The sequence below is a fragment of the Sus scrofa genome, chromosome 18 (assembly GCF_054392235.1).
Source record: "Sus scrofa isolate SSC_HxYL_T2T_F1_AM1 chromosome 18, Sscrofa_HxYL_maternal_Yorkshire_Landrace_v2.0, whole genome shotgun sequence".
In the NCBI taxonomy this organism is placed as follows: domain Eukaryota; kingdom Metazoa; phylum Chordata; class Mammalia; order Artiodactyla; family Suidae; genus Sus; species Sus scrofa.
Window position 1 is genome coordinate 15,493,918 of NC_139400.1, and position 12,504 is coordinate 15,506,421.

Below are 12,504 nucleotides of genomic sequence, written 5' to 3' on the forward strand. Positions count from 1 at the left end.
CAGGTGGAGGAGAAAAGTCACAACTTACTGTGACAACAATATTTAAGAGGAATGAAGATTTTGCGTCTTCGCATATTTTCTTCCTGATGTGTCCTGTGTGTGCACATTTTGTGTTTTGGACTCATTTTCTTCTTTCTTTCCTTTCCCCTCTGTTATGCGCAGGGTGTGTTCACAGGGGCACGTTTTTTACACTGGTCCATTGGCTAGAGGATATCGAGAAAGGATGCTTACATTCTAGAGGAAGACTAGGGTCCATCCGGGAATCCTGGCCCTAGAGATGGATGCGTCTTTGACCCCATCAGAGAAGTCACTTCGTGCACTGTGCCCTGCAGCTGTGCCCTGCCAGCTGTGCCCTGTGGTAGATGAGAGCTTTTTACAAGAGAGGAGTTGTTAAGGTGGGAAGAAGGAGAGACGTAGATTTGGGGTGGCCACAGGTGTGACATATAAGGGACGTCTGTCATGATTTCTTCTTCTACCCCACATTGGAATCGTCCCGCTCTGTTTTGGGTATCCTCCCGCATCAGAAGCTAGAATGTTCTCGCAACCCTTGCAGCAGGGGCACAGGCTTGCGACCCAAGCTCTGTTGCTCAGATGCTTTTGTGCTGGAACATGGCACGAGGAATAGTGACGCAGCGGCGGAACCACCCAGGATCAAATGTGATGAAGCTGGCACTAGAGGTTGTGGCAAGTCCAGTTTCCAGAATCAGTAGCAATAATGCTGCCCTAAGCTCTCTGCAGCACACACTTCATGTCCAGGCCCAGTTATGCCTTGAGCGTGGTGTCCTTATGGAACCATCTCTCCAGAATGATTTTTGACTATTGTGCCTGACAGTGGTCAACTCCAAGCCTGATTCTCAGAAACTATGGGAGTTATTTAGTATCCCTCTTCTAAATGTGCTTTTTTTTTTTTTTTTTTTTTTTTGCTTTATTTAGCCAAAGTTTTCATCTCTTGTTTGCAGCTCTGAATATTGGATGGTGATGATATGTGAAAACTTGATAAATAACAGGAATGGCACAACAAGCAAGATTTCTTCCTCCAGCTTTTCTGTTTTAACTTCCATAAGAGACGAAAGAAAAAAAATGGGTTTCTTTTTTAGTTTGTCCATCTGATTTTTCTTTAAAACGCTTGACCCACGCTATCACCACAGAGAAGAGACCTTCAAAGCATGTTGCAAGATTAACCCTTGAAATTTCGAGGCACCAATCTCAGCTCACTGTCCTGATGTGACCTGAATGCACCAACATGATAGCTTTGCCCTATAAAAGGATGACTCACCACAGATAATTAGGAAAAGTACTTCAAGCTATCTGTCAGCAATTGCCTCTCCGGACAGTTTTCAACACCCGCCTTCTGTCCCTGCCAGAGTCAACCTCCTGGCTTAAGCATTTAGAACTAATTGAAAAGATATATTTGGTTTGCTTTTCTACCTTCATTATCTAGAAAAATCTTTAGTATTTGCCACCCTCAATCACCTCAATATTTTTGTCCCACCCACCTGAAACCCAGAAGGCAGCTTCTTAGACTCCTAGAATCATGCCCTTCCTTTTCATAGGAAAGGGATGCCACACACCCGAGACTCGTTCTTTCCAGTCCTAAAAGTCCTTTTGATTTTTTTTTCTACAGGCAGATCTCATTTTATTGAGCATCTCAGATGCTGTATTTTTTATAAATTTAAGTTTCGTGGCAACCCCGTGTTGAGCAAATCTATCGGGGCCATTGTTGCAACAGCAGTTGCTCATTTCGTGCCTTTGGGTCACATTTTGCTTTTCTCATGATATTGCAGACGTTTCCATTATTCTTATATTTGTTACAGTGATGTGGCATCAGTGGTCTTCACTGTTACTGTTGCAAAAAAGATGATGACTCCCTGAAGACTCAGAAGATGGTTAGGCAACTTGTTTTAGGCAACTTGTTTTAGGCAACTTGTTTTAGGCAACTTGTTTTAGGCATCCTTGTTTTAGGCAACTAAGGATTTTTGTGGAAGTTCCCTAGGGGCCTAGTGGTTAAGGATCCCGTGTTGCCAGGTTGTCAGGTAGCTGCTGGGGCACAGCTTCATTCACTGGCCCCAAATTTTAAAAAATAATAATAAAGTATTTTAAAATTAAAGTATGTGCTTTTTAAAGACAGAATGCTATCGCACACTCAATAGACTGTAGTATAGAGTAAACATGACTTTTATGTGCACTGAGAAACCAAAAAATTATGTGACTTGCTTTATTTCAATGTTTACTTTGTTGTGGTTATCTGAGAATGAACATTCGCTATCCCCAAGGTATGCCTGTCTTCATTTTTTAAAATTATTTTCTGTCTCTTCCCAATAGATCAGGGTCTTCTGTTTGCTCATTGATATTTCCTGGGGCCACAGCAGTGCCCAGCACGTAGAAAGCGCATAAACATTAAAATGGTGTGTTGTTGGGGTGCCTCTGGCTGTAAAGGGGTGGTATTAGGGAGCTTCGTGATGATGGAACACGTCTGTACCTTGACGGTGATGTCTATACACCCGTGCACATGTGATAAGAACAGCACGGAACCATATATACATACACACGAATGAGCGAATATAAAACTGGTGAAATCTGAATAGCTCTGTGGATTGTTCCAGTGTCTGTTTCCTGGCTGTGATGCTGTGCTATAATTGCACAAGATGCTACCATTAGAGAAAACTAGGTGAAGGGTACACAGACACTCTCTGTACATTTTTTGTCTTTTTTTTTAACAACTTCTTGTGAATCTACAGTTATTTCAATTTTTTTAATTGTTGAAAGATTTAATCATTAATTAAACAAATTGCAATAATGTTTTTAAAATAGATATTTTAGGAGTTCCCATTGTAGCTCAGTCGAAATGAATCCAGCTGATATCCATGAGGATACAGGTTCGATCCCTGGCCTTGCTCAGTGGGTTAAGGATCTATGAGCTGCGATGTAGGTTGCAGACGCAGCTTGGATCTGGTGGGTGCTGCTGTTCCTCTGGTGTAGGCCAGCAGCTGTAGCTCCGATTCGACCCCTAGCCTGGGAACTTCCATATGCCGCGGGAGAGGCCCTAAAATAAAACAAAAAATAAAATAAAATAAAATATAAACATAGAAATTTTAAAAGGAAGAAAATACTTAATGTTAAGCGTAGCTTTCTTTGGATCTTGTAATGATGGGACGTTTATTTTTTATTTTTTCTACCTATCTGTTTAAATTCTTAATGGAACTATTTCATCTGAGGCTTTAATTGTTGGTATATTTTTCCTATAGATACCCTTGGAGTCTCTTACCACAAAAGGAAGTCTTCAAATAATCCTTGAAATTTAAAACTACCAAACATCCCTCTCCCCCAGCCCCTGAGCCGAGAAACACGTCCATGTGGACATAAGCCTGTCCACAGAACAGGGGGAACCACGTGGATAATTTGGGTTTTTCTAACAGCAACAGTGTCTTTAGACAACCTTTTAAAACTGCTTTCCCGCTTTCTGGCACTGCAATTATCAATCGGTCTTGACTGGCATTTGAAACTCATTGAAAGAGCAGGTTTGATGTTGTGTTAGCACACCTGAAGGAAACACCTTCTCCTTGCTCCATCCCCTGAAACAGAGAAGCTCTGTGCGGTAAGGCCATGGAAAGCCTATGCCCATGACTAGTTCTCGCCACTCCTAGAAGGCAGCAGGGCTTTTTATTTGTACTTATTTATTTTAATGCAAAACAACCTGCTTCCTTCTCTGTAGGCTCCTTTACCTGACAGCCCCTCTGTGATCATTTTCCAAAGCTTGTTGGAACCAGCCACCTTCATCTGTGCAGAATGCCTCACAGCACTTCAGTGAGAAAGCTGTGCCCGACTTGATGCTTTAAAAGAAAAAAATTACATATTAGCAAAACTAAAAGATTTGTAAATAGTTTTGTCCTTTCTTTTCATCCACCTCTGTGAGTGCCTTAAACATAGGAGTCCCAGAAGCAGTCTCTATACATCTTACTGCAACAGGAGGGCCTTCACAGCAAAACTGCCAGCTCCTCAAGCCTCCAGTGAAGCCTAGAAGGAACAAAAGAGGCTTCTAGGGACAATAATTCTCTTTTTGCACTCTCTTTTCCTACATCTTAACCCCCAGGCTGTTGATCTGTCTCCTCATCACTTCTTTGACAATAAATCTTTTTCTAAGCATGTTCTGAGCAGGAACAACAGCACAAACAAAGGAGCTTTTATCTCTAAGAGTTTCAGGACTACGACACATTTAGCTTAACAGGCATCAAGGAGGAAAGGACAGACAGGCAGTCCCTCGGGTGGGGACCTGGAGGAGACAGTCTTGGTGTGGGCACATGGTTGGACTGGCAGGTGTTTGTGAATGTCTTGAACCCTAGAAGGGTTGGGACTCTGGGAGCCCAAAGCGGGCAAAAGTTTTCCTGAAGACCGTGTTTCTGTTGGATTCCACTGGTGTTACTCTCCTGACTTTGTTCTCATCTCGGAATTTCACACATTCCTCCCCCACCCCGGGATGAAAACTGAGGTCCACAGAAGAAAAAGGACAACATTACGCGGAATGAATGACGGAGCAGAGGCAGGAGACCCCAAGTCCTCTCCCTTCTTTCTGCTCTTTCCACCACACAGCCCTGGAGCTGAGGACACTCGCCCCCTGGTTACACTTGTTGGAGGGACTGGAAGAAGTGATCTGCCACCCAGCACCCAGCACTCAGCACTCAGCAGTCAACACTCAGCACCCAGCACTCAGCACTCAGCACCCAGCACTCAGCATTCGCACACGCGCCATCCAGACCCGGGTGCGGCCTCCACTCAAGGTGACAGTGTGGCTGCAGCTTCCCTCTCCTGTTTACTTCTGCCCACGCTTCTCCCTACCCTCCCATCAATGTCTCTGCTACTGTGTGTGTGTGTGTGTCTTTTTAGGAAAAAGCACCCACAGCACATGGAAGTTCCCAGGCTGCCGCTGCCGGCCTACACCTTCGCTATAGCCACAGGAACACCAGATTCTTGACCCACCGAGCAAGGCCATGGATCGAACCCGCATCCTCATGGACACTTGTTGGGTTCATTTCTGCTGTGCCACGACGGGAACTCTGACTTCTCCTCTTTTGAAAATCAAAATTGAAATTTTACATGTGATTTTCCAACAATCTAATAGCTAGACAAATAATTCTAGTACATGTATTTGACTTTGTAGACAGAACAAAGGATTTCTCTACTCGTTCGTATAAACAGTTGTATAAGCCTGAAGCCCTGGAGCTGAGGGACATTAGCTGAGGGGCTTTCTGCCCATTAGTGTGTATGCTCAGAGTGGGGTATTGGAAACCAATGGTGCGATGCGCCTACACAGAAATCAAGGCCACTCAGTACTACATATCAAGAAAAAAGCTAAGAAATTGTCCTAAATAATCAAATAAATAAAGCTAACATGACACCCAACCTGTGCAAATACAAATAAAATACAACTGCACAAATACAGACACAGATCAGTGACCTTAGGCATGTCATGGCCACTCCATTTGTAAAAAGTGAGTTGGTCGGGTTAGAAGATGGGGTGCAGTACATTAAACTAGCATTGGAGGACTAGTTGTAAGAGAGCGAAATGAGGCACTTTTGCTAAAGAAACAACGTCTTTAACTGCTTGGCAGACACCAGCTTAATCAAGGAATGAGCATAAACATCATTAGTAAAAGGATACGTTGAAATCATGCACCATCCAATAGAATGAAGAACTCAGCATCACTTCTGGGATACTCTTTCCAAAATGCATAACCTGAAACAAATCACAAGGAAATAGCAGAAAGATTAAAACCGAAGATATGTAAAATACCTGGTGGAGTCGTCAAAAGTTTCAAGGTGACAATGTGAAGGGAAAAACTGAAGAAGTGGTCTAGACTGAAGAAGTCTACAGAGATAGTGACAACCGGAGTTCCCGTCATGGCGCAGTGGTCAGTGAATCCGACTAGGAACCATGAGGTTTCGGGTTCGGTCCCTGGCCTTGCTCAGTGGGTTAAGGATCCAGTGTTGCCGTGAGCTGTGGTGTAGGTGACAGACGCTCTCGGATCCCGTGTTGCTGTGGCTGTGGCGTAGACTGGTGGCTACAGCTCCAATTAGACCCCTAGCCTGGGAACCTCCATGTGCCACAGGAGCGGCCCTAGATAAGGCAAAAAGACAAAAAGAAAAAGAAAAGACAAGATGGTGGCAATTAAACGCAACACTTGTGACTTAGACTAGCTTCTAATGCTAAATGCCATTACTGGGATCATTAGCCAAATTTAGATGAGGTCTGACGATTAGAAGGAAGTGATGTATCAATGTGAGTTGTTCTGATGGTGACCCTTGTATGATGTTTATATAGGAGAATTTCCTTACTGTTCAGGGGTGATTGGGTTATTATATTAGCAACTTGCTTTCAAGTGGTTCAGGGAAAAAACATTTTCTGTGGACTTTAAGTTCCAGAGTTTCCCACAATTTGGATATATTGATTTGGATATATTGGTTCAATCCGGCTTCACTCATTGGGTTAAGTATCTTGCGTTGCTGAGAGCTGTGGTGTGTCGCAGACGCGGTTCAGATCCCACATGGCTATGGCTGCGGTGTAGGCCGGCAGCTGCAGCTCAGACTTGACTCCTAGCCTGGGAACTTCCACATGTTGTGGGTGCAGCCCTAAAAAGCAAAATAAATCAATAGATAGATAGATAGATAATATATGTGTATATATGAATTTATGAACTGCAAATCTGATTTTAAGCTAGTACCTCTTCCTAACTGCCCCATACCCTGGCTATACTTTCTCTCCTTTTAGGCTCTATTTGTGTTGGAGTCCAAGAAAGAAAGGAGAGAAAAGCCCATCAGGCCACATGTTTTTCAGTCTGTACCAAAAGGGTTTCAGTCAGCACATGGCGACCCTTCATAATGTTTGGAAAAGAAGATATTCAGTCTAACAGAAGTCTAGATGGTACATTTATATGAGGTTGCTGAGAGTATAAACATATAAAATATTTGTAGAGGATAACTTGGCACTAGGTATCAAAAATCTTCTAAATGCAGTGTCCTTTGGCGTGTAACTTTTACTTCGAGGAATCCATCCTACAATCAGAAATGCAGATCAGGGTGTTTTAGTAAAGAGATGTTTTTAAAGAGATTATTTCCATTTTCAAAGTGGAAAATGATGGAATATAATTTCAGCAAATGAGTTGAACTATTATATAGCCATTAAAAAAACGTATTTAAAGAATAATGACATGGTAAAATGTCCAATATATAAAGCACAGTGAAAAGACTGTAACATAGGACTGTATATGATACACACAACCATTTCAACTTGATAAATAAACATGCATAAATTTAAGATATAGACATATGTACATGCAGATAAATTAAAATTGATTGCAATGTTAACTACAGTTATCTCTCATATGGGAATTACATGTAGGTGACTTAAATGTTTTTGTTCTCGGATTTTAGGCATTTTCCCAATTTTCTGTAATAAACATATGATAGTCTTATAATCATGAAAAATATGATATTTTTAATATAAATAAACCAACATATTGACAAAGTTTTATTCATGTCCAGATTCCTCAAAGTTAACAGAGATCTGGTACTAAACCTGGCAAAGGCAGTACAAGAAAAGAGGTGCATAGTCCAATTTGTCCCCGACTGGTATCCCCCGAACTCTGTCCCACACACTTTAATAGGTCTCCCAAGGAAAAAAGTTCCATTTTTAAATAAATACAAACAGCGTAATAAATATTTAACAGCTTAATGACAACAGAATTTACCAGCGTTCCTGTCGTGGCTCAGCAGAAACATGACTAGCATCCCTGAGAATGCAGGTTCCATCCCTGGCCTCGCTCAGTGGGTTAAGGATCCGTCATTGCCGTGAGCTGTGGTGTAGGTCGCAGATGCAGCTCAGATCTGTGGTTGCTGTGACTGTGGTGTAGGCTGGCAGCTACAGCTCCAATTCGACCCCTATCCTGGGAAACTCCATATGCCATTTTTACTAGATCAATTAAAAACACACACACACACACACACACAGAAGAAATTCAATACGATGCCACACTCATTCCAGGTTTTATATATTTTGGCACAATAGAAATAAAAAGATTTCGCTGAAGTGATAAATATTACCTTTCTACTTTAAATCAATAGCTAACATCATACTTAATAGTTTCTTTAAAGAAAGTTGGTAGCATTTCTTCAGACTAGCAATGACTAGCTGGAAAATGTAATGAAACACACACAACTTACACACACACACATACACATATACACACACATTCATATAATATTTCAATGGAAAAAAAAGCAAAATATAAATAGGATTTATATTCTGCAGTGTCAAGTCGAACCCTTACATAATCAGAGCGGTTGCATACCCAGGTTTGGGTTTGACCTCTTCTGCCCTGCTGCACTTGACTTTGGAAGTGTATCAGTCATGCTGGTAGTTTGCACTATTTCTCAGGGATGTTAAGGTTATCTAACCGGGGAGGGTGTTCATTTTTCTACAATAAGCAAAGCACAACATAGAGGGTTGAGGTTTTTTGTTTCGTTTTTGCCAGAGGCTGAGGGCAGATGGTACCTTCCAGGTAAAGAGGGATTGCTATGAGCATGGATCGGCCCTCACTAGACCAGAAGGGGAGGCCCTGGAGTGTGATGGGTTGCAAGCAAAACTTGTAATTAGCTTAAGGGATGAGGGTGGTTGAGAAAATGGGCTTCTCTTACACCCCAGGGTCTGTCGGCGTTTCCTGACTTTCAGAACATGTGAGTGTTGGGCAGCTTCTAGCCTCTCTGGGGCTTGCTGACCTAATATCCACATCCTGGAATTAAAGGGATGAGGGCAGACCAGACGGCAATAAGATGGGAGGACGTGTTGGAAGGCGTCCCCTCTCCGTGGCTCTGTTGAGGCAGACCGCTAGTGTTTGCAGTATTTGAGAGCTTCCTTCAGGAATGGCCAGCTTAAATCTAACTTGCCTAGGGTTATTCATCTGAAACCTGAGGGAGGGGAGGCCTGGCAGAAGCCAGCTGGAGGCAACTCCGCGGGTCTGTAGGCTACCATGCTCCCCGGGCTGTTAGTGGCGTCACTGGGAGCTCCCACAAGCCAAGGGATGTCCAGGAGTGCCTCCGCAAGTATCCAGGCTTGAGCTAGAACAAAAAAAAAAAAAAAAAAAAAAAAAGTGTGAATATTTATTTTTTTTGATCTTGCTTTAAAATAGATTGTTTTTTATTCCCTTAGAGGGATGTTAGGTCATTTTTTTTTTCTTTCTCCAAACCACTTTATTTGAATTTCCAAATGGGGTTGAAAGAGAGACACAGAGAGAGAGCAAGAGAGAGAGAGAGAGTGGAGATTTAGTGTGCAGACACTGTATATTTGAGTGACCAGGAGACAAAAAGACATATAAAACTTTTTTAAGCTAACTGTGATAACTTGAGAACTCTATGAAAGAACACAGATGAAGGCCTTCCAGAAATGTGCTGGTTAGCATAAATGCTTGCTTCTGTTAGACAGCAACTAAAGGTGGCAGAAAGAGGCCAAATCATGAAATTCCCTTCCATCAATGTTTAAGGAAATTAATTTAAAGAAAGATTGGAGAGCACAAAAGAAATATTTCTTAGTATAAAGCAAAGAAAGAAGAGGCACCACCTCATTCCATAAACTTCTGCAAGTGATTATAACTTAAGTATAAATTCACAGTGTTTACTGAGCCCTTGTTATGTACCAGGCTCTCTTCAAGCCATATCTTAGGTAAAAATGGATATTTGAAGCCACGTGCCAGATCCTGCCTCTGCAAAAAGTAAGATTCTGGTTCATCCTGGAAAGCTGTTTAAACACTGTTGCACGTTTATGCTTCCAATGTCCACATCAGAGCCTGAGAAATTGTCCTGAGGCGAGAAAGTGAGTGTACAAAATGCTAAGAATTCTCGCTGATATCATCCAGTCCTGAGACAGTGGAATGACATCGTGAGAAGCCCTGGAAAAAGTCAGAGTACCATCTCCCAACTGCAGAAACTTCTCTTTACTTCCACCATGGTCTTTGCAGCGAACAAGGAAACCTGTAGCACTCAAGTTTTCCCAGTGTTTCTAAGTATTGTACCCTGAGTAGAGGGGCCCCCCGGCCCAGTGGAGAAAACCCTGGTACAGAACACTTAGCAATATTTCAGATGTTCTCATTGTGCAGAAATATTTACCTGAGGAATTCGCCAGCTTCTTGGTTGAATTAAAGTTTGCTTAGAAGTCATGTTGTTATGGAATCAGTTTGTGTCCCCATATGAATTAATATGTTGAAATCTGAAACCCTAATGCGATGGTATTAGGAGGTGTAGCCTTTGGGGGCGGGGTCATTAGGTCATGAGCCATCGTGAATGAGGTTTGTGCCCCAGGAAAGGGATGAAGAAATTCAAGCTCTCTTTCTCAGCCATGGGAGGACACATCAAGAAGACAGCATCTGGGAGTTCCCGTCGTGGCTCAGTGGTTAATGAATCCTACTAGGAACCATGAGGTTGCGGGTTCGATCCCTGGCCTTGCTCAGTGGGTTAAGGATTTGGCGTTGCCGTGAGCTGTGGTGTAGGTTGCAGAGACAGCTCGGATCTCGAGTTGCTGTGGCTGTGGCATAGGCCGGAGGCTACAGCTCCGATTAGACCCCTAGCTTAGGAATCTCCATGTGCTGCAAGAGTCGGCCCTAGAAAAGGCAAAAAGACAAAGGAAGGAAGGAAGGAAGGAAGGAAGGAAGGAAGGAAGGAAGAAAGAAAGAAAGAAAGAAAGAAAGAAAGAAAGAAAGAAAGAAAGAAAGAAAGAAAGAAAGAAAGACAGACAGCATCTGTGAACCAGGAAGAGGGTTCTCGCCAGACCCCACATCTGCTGGCAACTTGATCTTGAAGTTCCCAGCCTCTGGTACTGTGAGAAACAAATATTTGCTGTTTAAGTATCCAACCTATATTTGGGTTATAGCAGCCCAAACTTAACCCAAACTGTCTAAGACACATAGTTTAAATTGAAAATAGTATCTATCGGAGTTCCCGTCGTGGCTCAGTGGTTAATGAATCCGACTAGGAAACATGAGGTTGTGGGTTCGATCCCTGGCCTTGCTCAGTGGGTTAAGGATCGGGTGTTGCTGTGAGCTGTGGTGTAGGTTGCAGATGTGGCGCAGCCTGGATCCCGTGTTGCTTTGGCTCTGGTGTAGGCCAGCAGCCACAGCTCCGATTCGACCCCTAGCTTGGGAACCTCCATATGCTGCAGGTGCGGTCCCAGAAAAAGCCAAAAAAAAAGGACTACAAGAAAGAAAGAAAGAAAGAAAGAAAGAAAGAAAGAAAGAAAGAAAGAAAGAAAGAAAGAAAGAAAGAAAGAAAGAAAGAAAGAAAGAAAAGGAAGGAAGGAAGGAAGGAAGGAAGGAAGGAAGGAAGGAAGAAAGAAAGAAAGAAAGAAAATAGTATCTATCAGTATGATCCTCTTTCTTTTTTTCCCATCCGTTTATGTACGGTGTTGCTTTCATAGAAAAGGCAGTCATTATCCTAACAAGAGAGGCGAGCAGTTAACCTTTCTTTTTAAAAAGTTCTCCTGCTTAATCAGTCTTCCTCCAGTTTTCCCCCATCCTTCCACTGTTCCTATTTTGATTATATTTATGTGCAGTGAAGTTCTTAATACTGAGAAAACTTGATTTCCAAACACAAAATGTTCCAAGCATAAGCTTTACAATTTTTCTCCTTCACATTGGTGTTGTAATAATTCCATTTAAAAAAATCTATTTTAGGAGTTCCCGTCGTGGCGCAGTGAAAACGAATCCGACTAGGAACCATGAGGTTTCGGGTTCGATCCCTGGCCTCGCTCAGTGGGTTAAGGATCCGGTGTTGCCGTGAGCTGTGGTGTAGGTCGCAGGTGCATTGTAGATCCCGCATCGCTGTGGCTGTGGTGTAGGCCGGCAGCAACAGCTCCGATTAGATCCCTAGCCTGGGATCCTGGGAACCTCCATATGCCACAGGTGCGGCCCTTAAAAGACGAAAAGACCAAAAAAAAAATCTGTTTTAGTCCTGATAAAAGTTCATAGGGTGGGATATATGAGATGAGGAAAATGGGGAGGGGAAAATATCCAGAAAGGCCCTCCTGTGGCAGATTCATTTCCCTGGGGTTTCATCCCAGACTAGGATAGAGAGTAGTGTTCTGACATCTTCCCGCTGCCACACCAGAAGGCCCTTTGTTACACAACATGGACCTCTAAGGGGTGGTGAGGAGAAAAAACAACACACCAGGAAACACACAGGTAATAAGCGCGGTCCTGAGTTCACGCTTCACTCTGGTAAACAAAGAGGAGCTCCTGTGAGGAGCTTGTATGCAGGAGTTAAGAGGAGTGACTAGCAGCAGCAAAGCCACATGGAGCCTGGGAGCAGCTGGGAGGGCGGGGGGGCGGACAGCAAGTTTCAAACGAATACTCCAGGGAGGGGAAGGGCTGGATAGGTCAGGGTTCTCCAGAGAAACGGAACCAACAGGATAGATGGATAGATAGCAGACAGATACGTAGATACATAGAGAGAGATTTATTATAAGGA

At 43.0% G+C, this 12,504-nt stretch overlaps 1 protein-coding gene across 2 annotated transcripts in view; it reads left to right on the forward strand.

The window, feature by feature from the left end:
• The window catches only part of TCAF1 (TRPM8 channel associated factor 1), a 147,057-nt gene that overhangs the window by 76,005 nt on the left and 58,548 nt on the right, over positions 1-12,504 (forward strand). The window lies entirely within an intron of this gene.